Source organism: Pelodiscus sinensis, chromosome 22 (assembly GCF_052426305.1).
Source record: "Pelodiscus sinensis isolate ZL-2025 chromosome 22, ASM5242630v1, whole genome shotgun sequence".
Lineage (NCBI taxonomy): Eukaryota > Metazoa > Chordata > Testudines > Trionychidae > Pelodiscus > Pelodiscus sinensis.
The window spans coordinates 22,134,210-22,143,459 of NC_143073.1; the positions used below are offsets into that span (position 1 = coordinate 22,134,210).

Below are 9,250 nucleotides of genomic sequence, written 5' to 3' on the forward strand. Positions count from 1 at the left end.
TCTAAGCTGTGTGCTTGTGGGCGCTCAGGAGAGGTTCAAATGAACACCCAGCCTACAGTTTGGTTTGGTTTCTACTGGGGGGGTGCACTCGCCCATGCCTCGGAGGCCGGAAAGCCGCAGGACAGCAGGGCTGGTGGCCGGACAGCCCCCGGTGGGGGAGAGGGGATGGCTGGAGAGCCCCAGGCATGTGGAGCCAGCATCCAGGACCTCAGGCACTGGGCCAGGATCTTGGGGGTGCTGCAGCACCCGCCCACCCGCAGCTCCTTTCCGCTGCCTCACAGCGCTGCCCCCGCAGCTTCCATTAGCCTGGGAACAGAAGCAGCACAGGGCAGAGTCACCATCCGGGACTGGCCCAGGCCTGAGAGCCTCCCCTGGGTGCTCTCCCCAGCAAGAAGGGCCAGTCAGCCCCGTGGTTTATTGGCTACAATCTCCCTGTGTCTGCAGCTGGGGATTTCTTCCCCATCCCATCCAACCCGTCCCAGGACAGCTGGGCTGCAGACGGGAGTTGGCCCTGCCTAACTGCAGCACGCCGGGACGGTGGAGCACCAGGTGGGGAGGGCAGAGATGTCTGGAGAATGGGGAGGGCAGAGGTCTGGAGAATGCACCTGCAGGGGGCCCTGAAAATCGGTGGGGAAAAGCCTCCCCAAGCAGGTCCTGGGCTCAGGAGGAATTTTATGACCCTTTGTGAAACATTCTGAGGAGATTTTTCCCCCAGGTGTGGATAATTCAAACCCTATTGATGGATCATAATCCCACCTGGGCAGGCATCCAGTGTGAGGGGCCAGGGGCACCATCCTCTTGGAGAGGGGAGATCCGCTTCTCTGAGCTGGGCAAGCAAAGGGGAGGCCATGGAGAGACCTGCACTAGGGTGCGTATGTAACCACCAGGAGGCAGACTTGAACCTGGGACCTCTGGAGCTTAGTGTAGGAGCCTCTACAGCAGGCTTGCGCAAAATATGGCCCATGGGCCAGATCCAATCTGCCAAGCCTCCGGGTCTGGCCCAGGGAGGCAGTGGGGAGCCCCAGGCAGGCTCCCCAGCCCCACACGCCGCGCAGAAAAGTTACACTTGAACTTAGCTCCCACCATGTCCTCAGCAGAGATGCCTTCTCCCTATGTAACAGCTGCTGGGCACCCTCCCCAGCCCCTAGGTCACAGCAAAGCCAGGCTCAGACCTGAGGGCCCAGGTGTCAGGACCCCTGGGTTCTATCACAGGAGAGGAGTGTGGTCCAGGATGCCTGGGTTCTCTTCCCAGCTCTGGGAGGGGAGTAGGGTCTAGTAGTTTGGGCACCAGGACTCCGGGGCCACGGGCTGTCATGACCGATGTATACAGGGTTGGTCCATAGATGCCAAGCGTGTAGCCTGCAGTGATCAAAGCTTCCACTGGAAACCTGTTTCCCCTCCTGAAGGCGGGTGAGTCAGCCTGGCACGGCCAGAGGAACGTCCGCTGCCTGTCTTGGCCGTGCCTGGGACTGGCTTTGTCGCACAGCACAGCACCTATGCTATCGGAGCTATGCAAATTGTAACTGATCGGCAAGGAGGGACACGCACCGGACCCAGAGCCCTGCCCGGAGGGTCTGTTTTCCTGGGGCTCAGTCATCCCTGCCCAGAAGCGGGACACACCTCTCCCCACTGTACTGCTTGCAAAGCGCCAGGATGTCTCAGGGTTTTCCCAGCTCTGGCCTGGGCAGAGTTATAAAGCCCGTACGATGTCAGTATTCAGGAACATGGGCTGGGTTGCACTGCTCTGGGCTTTGATATTTCCAGAGCTGCCCCATCTGTGGGCCCAGGATGGCTGGTGGGGTTAGCCAGGACCCTGGGGCTGGCAGCAGTGAGTAACCCTGCCCCACTGCACCCTTTAACCCAGTTCTCCCTCCCTGCCCCACCTCTTCCTGCCCCCTAAATATAATATATGGAGATATACCTACCTCACAGAGCTGGAAGGGACTTCAAGAGGTCATCAAGTCCAGCCCCCTGCCCTCATAGCAAGGCTAAGTACCAGACCTGACAGATTTGCCCCCCTTCTTTAACTGGCCCCTTCAAGGATTGAATTCACCATCCTGGGGTCCAGAAGGCCAATGCTCAAACCCCTGCCCCCGAGCCCAGCCCACATCTTTCAGGCTTCTGCCCCTCTCCCGACCGACGCGGGAATCACGGGTGTGGGGCAGGTGGAGGCCAAGTCACTTGCTGCCACCGGGGCCAGGCCCCCAGGTAACCTCCCAGGCTGCCCTGGGCCCCTCATCCCCCTGAAATGAGGGGCCCCCCAAATTATTCACACCTGGCACCACTGAGCACTGGCCAGTCATGCCAGTGTCCCCTCCCCCGCAATACCACCCCACACCAGACCTGGGGACCTGGTGCCTCTGGCTTCTGGCTATGGCTCCAGGGGTTTTGCCCTGGCTGGGATCCGGCCCGTTGCCTCTGTCTTCAGCCCACAGGCGGGATTCCCGGCCACTCAGCTATGGCTACTGGGCCGGTCTCGGTGCTCTGGGCGGGGGTTTGATGCTCCCTGGAGCTGAAGCTAAGGAATACGGGCTCAGATTCGCTTGTTGATTTCATATCGCGCTTCGGAGAGACGCTGCAGCCTGGGAGACCAAAGAAACTGCCCCAACCCCAGCGCAGCATCTGCCCCAGCGCCCTGGGATTGCACCATTAGACCTCATTCTTCTCCAGAGCCATGGAGTCCTGGCTCCCAACTCCGCCCGCCCCTAACCACTAGACCCCACTCCCCTCCAGAGTAGGGGAGACAACCTAGAAGCAGCGTTCCCTCTGTCTTGTGTGTCCCCGTGCAGAACAGCTTGTGTGATGTGCACCAATGTGGAGGTGGGTATCACGTGACAACAGTCCTTCCACACATGGATAATGGGGGAGGACTGAGGGGGAGGGGTACAGGATGAGGGCTCTGGCTGGGGGACAGGCTCTGGACTGGGGCTGAGGATAAAGGGTTTGGGTGGAGGCTGCTCTGGGGGGAGAGGACTCCCTCCATCCCTCTGCCCCCACTGCCAGGTGAGAGGCATCTCTCCACTGCCACGGGAGCTCCAGGGGGCACTGCCACAGCAGGGCGCTGGTGCCCCAGCAAGGACGGGGCCAGCCTATGCTGGGTGGGGCCTAGGAAGGGGTACTTGTCCCCCAGCTGTGACAGCTCTGGGCAGCTCCATGCTGGGGCTGGCAGGCAGCTCTGTGCTGGGGCTGGCGGGCAGAGGTGCCTCTCCACTGGTCACCGCAGCTTCAGGCTTGGGGCATCTCTCCCTGCTGCAACCCTGAGGCTTTGCATGGGCTTAATAAGAAGCTGCACAGCTTAGGGGGACTTAGCCCAGGGATCTTGGGTCCCCTGCTCTAACCACTAGACTTCCCCTGCCTGAGCTGGGAATAGAGCCCAGGAATCCTGGCCCCCAGCAGGGCGCAGTAGCTGGTTCCCACCTGCGGGGGGACACAAGGAGGTAATGGCTGCATCTCTCAGCATTTCTGTGTGAGTTTCCAAGGAGATGGGCCAGGAAGGGTAGCCAGGTGTCTGGGTTTTGAAGGGATGCTGTGGGCTCTGGTTGGCCCCACTGACAAGTCAGTTAGCAGCCCAGCAGTGGCCTGAGGCTAAGACAGGCTCCCTGGCTGTTCAATGGGGCTTCCCTGGATATTCCTGCACCCCTAGATGCATGGACCTGGTGGTCACCTCCTGCAAGCTGTGGTAAGCCCCCCCACCCACAACCCAACATCCCTCCTGCATCCCATATCCCCCCACCCAAAGTCCTGCTCCAGCCCTGAGCCCCCTCCTGCAGCCCAAGAGCCTCATCCCCAGCCCCACTCCAGAGCCCACATCATGAGCCAGAGTCCTCACACCCCTCCCACACCCCCATACCCCAGTGGGTTTTCCTACATTTCCAAATATATTGATTTCAGCTACAACACAGACTACAAGACAGTGCTCAATTTATATTATTATTTTGTTGCAAATATGCACACGGTGAAGATAAAAACAGTATTTTTCAATTCACCTCATACACAGTCTCTAGTGCAGTCTGTTTAGCAACTTAACAACTTGCAAATGTAGATTTGATTTGGTTACACAACTACCCTCAAAACCAAAACAGCATAAAACTTTAGAGCCTACAAGTCCACTCAGTCCTACTTCTTGTTCAGCCAATTGCTTAGAGCCGCATTTCTCAAACTGTGGGTCCCGACCCCCCAGGGGGTCATGAGCAACTTAGAGGGGGTTTGCAGCAACTTAGAGGAGGGTCGCGGTATCACAAAGTGTGAGAACCCCTGGCTTAGAGAAACAAGTTTGTTTACCAGTACAGGAAATAATGCCACCTGCTTCTTATTTACAATGTCACCTGAAAGTGAAAGCCAGTGTTTGCCTGGTACTTTTATAGCCAGCACTGCACGGTATTTACATGCCAGATACGCTAAATAATCATATGTCCTTTCTCAATTTAGCCACCATTCCAGAGGACATATTCAATGCTGCTGGTGCTTATTAAAAATAAAATGTGGTAATTAAATTTGTGGCTGAATTCCTTCGGGGAGAATTGTATGTCTACCGGCATGTTTGATCTGCCATGTATTTCATATGATAGCAGTCTCGGATGATGACCCAGCCAGCTCATGTTTGTTTTAGGATTCCTTTCACTGCGGATTTTGCAAAAGACGAAGAAGGTACCAATGTGAGATTTTAAAAGCCAGCCCCACCACTCGACCCAAGAACCGAACCCGCCTTCCGAAATCAGAGAGAGGAGTTATGAAGCATTGTTCCAGAACTCTTAAAAGAGCAACTCACGACGGGGTTTTCCAGGATACCGGAGGTTGGAAACCCTACACAGGGGGTTGGCTGACTTCATATTGGGGTTGCCATGGTGTCTGGGCCCCTCTCACCACACACAGGGACTCCCAGCCCTGTCATGGGGCAGCAAGGAGGGGAGCTGCGAGTCTGAGGAGAACCCAGGGCTGAGCTGGCAGGGGGGCTGCAGGTCAGGAGCAAGGCTGACCACAAGGGCTTGCAATCCGGGCTGGCTCTTCCTTCTGTAGCAGCGACTCACTGGCTGTGCCGAGCTTGGCCCTGGGTGGCCCCAGGTGGCCTCCTGTCAGTGCTGCAGTCCTCCTCAGTGGGCGCCTCTGCCCCCCCGACTGCCCCTTTCTGAGCCCCCAGGACCCCTGTGCCTGCCATGGGCCCCCTAGCTCTGGGCCTGTGCATTCCAGGAAGGAATAGAGCAGCCCTGGGCCAGGCGCCCCCCCCCAGCCCAGCATGTCTGCATCTCCCCTGCAGCCAGGGGGCGGGGACTCTGCCTGCTCTTTCTGGGGTGCAGGGCACACAATGAACCAATAAGCTACACAGGGCTGTTTAAATCCTGTTTCCCACTCACACAAACCCGCCCTTCCAATATAAAGAAGCGCTACCAGGAGTGGGGCTCGAACCCACGCAGACACATGTCTATTGGATCTTAAGTCCAACGCCTTAACCACTCGGCCATCCTGGTGACACTCCCTTAACCCTGGATTGTCTCCATGCCCTAATTCTGCAGGAGCAGCCTGCTCCTCAGCAGCTTGGCATTGGCTCCTTTCATGGGGTACAGCCAGGTCAGGGGAGAGTGGTCGGCTACACGGTGAAATGCAGCCCACGCGGATACGGCTGCAGCTTTCTAATGGCCCACTGCAGGGCCAGGCGCCCTCCCATCTGGCTGTGGAGTCTGATCGGCACACACCCCGCCCGGTGCCTGAGGTGCGGGAGAACCAGGAAGGGTTTGCTAAAAACTGGATTGACCCGAACTAAGTCTGGGTAAGTGCCCTTTTCAGCACACAGAGCCCTTTGGCACTGTGAGCCAGACTGCTTTGTTGGGCTTGGCCTTCCTACACAGCACTAACAGGGGGCTGCCAGGGCACTAACATGGGGCGCAAAGCTCCAGAAGGACCCCGCCATCCCAATGAGCCCTGGATCCACGCCTGAGGAGTGGGCCAGTCCCTGCTGGCTGCCATTTTAGCTGGTACTTTGTGTCCTAAACATTAGAATGGCCACACTGGGTCAGACCAAAGGTCCATCTAGCCCAGTGTCCTGTCTGCCCACAGTGGCCCGTACCAGATGCCCCAGAGGGAGGGAACACAACAGGTAATCCTCACGTGATCCCTCCCCTGTCATCCATGTCCAGACAAACAGAGGCTAGGGACCCCATTCCTACCCATCCTGGCTCATAGCCATTGATGGACCTAACCTCCATGAATCTATCTAGCTCTTTTTTGAACCCTGTTAAAGTCCTAGCCTTCCCCACATCCTCTGGCAAGGAGTTCCACAGATTGACTGCACTGAGCGAAGAAAAACTTCCTTATGTTTGTTTTAAACCTGCTGCCTATTAATGTAATTTGATGACCCCTAGTTCTTATCTTGTGGGAACAATTAAATAGCTTTTCTTTATTTACTTTTCCCACCCCACTCATGATTTTAGAGACCTCTATCATATCCCCCCTTAGTCTCCTCTTTTCTAAGCTGAAAAGTTCAAGTCTTTCTAATCTCTCCTCATATGGGACCTGTTCCAAACCCCTCATCATTCCGTTGCCCTTTTCTGAACCTTTTCCAACCTTTCAGTTGCCCTTTTCTGAATCTATTTTCCAAAGCCAATAGATCTTTGTGAGATGTAGGCAGTATTTGACATGTGGGCACCCCATGGCTTTATATAGAGGCAAGAAGTTAGTCTCTGTCTTATTCTCTATCCCTTTTTTAATGATTCCCAACATTCTGTTTGCTTTCTTGACTGCTGCTGCACACTGCATAAATATGAGACCTCTGCCATCCCTGCCATGATTTCCCAGCTTTCATGGTCCATCCGGCATCCTGGAGGTGACCTGCAGCGCATGGTCCTCCCAGGTCTGGACTGGGGAAAGACACAGGTATGGTCACTATAAGCCAGAGAAAAATTCTCCATCCCCCTCAGTAACAGATTCACCAGGCACTGGAAGGTGGCAGGTGCCCCCTTGTGGCCAAAAGGCAGCACCAGGAACCCGAAGAGCACTATTGGGGTGGTGAAGGCCGACTGCGCCCTGGCCTCTGGGTCCAAGGGCACCTGCCAGTACACTGTGGTGAGATCCTAAGAAGGGCCAGACTGGGTCAGTCCAAAGGTCCCTCTGGCCCAGGGTCCTGTCTGCCCACAGTGGCCAATGCCAGATGCCCCTGAGGGAGTGAACAGAACAGGGAATCATGATGTGATCCCTCCCTTGTTGTCTATTCCTAGTCCCTGACAAACAGAGCCTAGGGACACCATTCCTACCCATCCTGGCTAATACGTATTGATGGGCCTCACTTCCATGAATTTATCTAGGGGTTTTGTTTTATTTTTTATTTATTTTTTTAACCCTGTTATAGTCCTGGTCTGCACAACATCATCTGGCAAGGAGTTCCACAGGTTGACGGTGTGCTGTGTGAAGAAGAGCTTCCTTTGGTTTTGATCCATAGTGGTGAGGTACTGGGCTCCCCCCAACTTGTCTAGGAGCTTGTCCACCCTAGGTATGGGATAAGCATTGAACACGGTGCTGGTGTTGAGCTTCCGATAGTCCACACAGAACTGATTGTCCCACCCTTCTTGAGGATCAGCACCATGGGGGAGGTCCAGGGGCAGGAGGACAGCTGGCCCCCCCCTAGAGCCAGCATGTATCCGACCTCTCTCTCCAGGTCCTGGGCTGCTTTCCTAGTGACCCAGAATGGGGTACACCTGATGGGGAAATGGGCTCCCATCTCCACCCGGTGGGCAGCCAGGTTAGGGAGCCCTGGTTGGGAGAACAGCTGCTGGTAGGAACGCAGCACCTCTCTGATCTCTGCCTGCTGGGCTGGGGTTAGCTGGTCAGAGAGGGGAATTGACACCAGCAGGGTGCCAGCCTCAGCCTCTGGGAGGAAACCTACCAGCGGATCCTCCCCCCGTCCTCCCACCACCCACACAGCCAGCACCAACTTCCCCCCGTCCCAGTGTGGTTTCATCATGCGGACATGGTGCACCTGCCGGCTGAGCACCCGGTTGGACAGTTCCATCACATAGTTCACCTCATTTACCTGTCTGATGACTTGAAGGGGTCGTCTCGGGCCGCTTGTAGCTTTTTCGTCCTCAGGGATGAGGAGCATCACCTGGCCCCCAGTGGCATAAGGAGGGCATGAGCAGAGCGGTTGTACCAGGCTTTCTGCCTCCTCTGTGCCACCTTCCCGCACCACACACACACTTCCTCACAGCCTGTTCCCTTCCTGGCCCTGGGGGAATGTGTGTGGGGCAGTGGGATGCAGCTGGCTGTGTGGTGGTGTCTCAGTCTGTCCTGCTGACGTGTGTGTGTGTGTGTGTGCGTGATGGGCTTCCACGTTCCCCTGGCAAGGATTGTCAGGGTCTGTGGAATTAGGATGCAGGTGTGGGAATTGTGTGTGTGTGTGGGAGGGGGTGATTGGGAGGGAGGGGCTCATCCCCTTCAGCAAGGGGTAGCAGGGACACACACACACACACACACACACACACACACACACACACACACACACACACAAAACTGCACAAAATCTCACTACACTAACATACCCCTAAGACATTCACACCCTGTGTGCAGTGGAACAGAATGTGCATGCAGTGGGGTGATCTCACCGCAGCCCCTGAGTGGTGCTAGGGGCGCTGTGCTGCAGGGGGCGAGGTGGGGACTTTCCCCTGGCAATCCAAGCTGTCCCCAATGTCCCAGGTGGCACTAGGGGGTGCTGTGCTGCAAGGGCAGGGTGGGGGCTCTCCCCAGCAGGCAGGGCTGGCCCCAGTGTGGCACTAGGGGGCGCTGTGCTGCAAGGGCAGGGTGGGGGCTCTCCTCAGCTGGCAGGGCTGGCCCCAGTGTGGCAATAGGGGGCGCTGTGCTGCAGGGGCAGGGTGGGGGCTCTCCTCAGCTGGCAGGGCTGACCCCAGTGTGGCACTAGGGGGCGCTGTGCTGCAGGGGCAGGGTGGGGGCTCTCCTCAGCTGGCAGGGCTGACCCCAGTGTGGCACTAGGGGGCGCTGTGCTGCAGGGGCAGGGTGGGGGCTCTCCCGAGCAGGCAGGGGATTTCTGCTCTGTGCATCGGCACCGGCCCTGAATCTCCGGGGTCATCTGGCAGGCTCAGAGCTGGTAGCAAAACTGGTACAGGCCCAGAGCAAGCTGCCCATCCGTCGCTTATGTCAGAGCATCACAGAGCTGGGGGACGGGGGAGCCCAGGGCTGGGCTAGCAGGGGGCTGCGGTCGGGAGTGAGGGGCACTGGCAGAGGAGGGCAGAGTCACCTCCCAGAGCAG

The 9,250-nt window shown here is 57.2% G+C and overlaps 1 non-coding gene across 1 annotated transcript; it reads right to left on the reverse strand.

Moving 5' to 3' along the window:
* Positions 1 to 5,382: 5,382 nt before the first annotated feature.
* Positions 5,383 to 5,465, reverse strand: TRNAL-UAA (transfer RNA leucine (anticodon UAA)). Its single transcript has one exon. It is a non-coding gene; the product is annotated as a tRNA-Leu (tRNA).
* Positions 5,466 to 9,250: the final 3,785 nt, after the last annotated feature.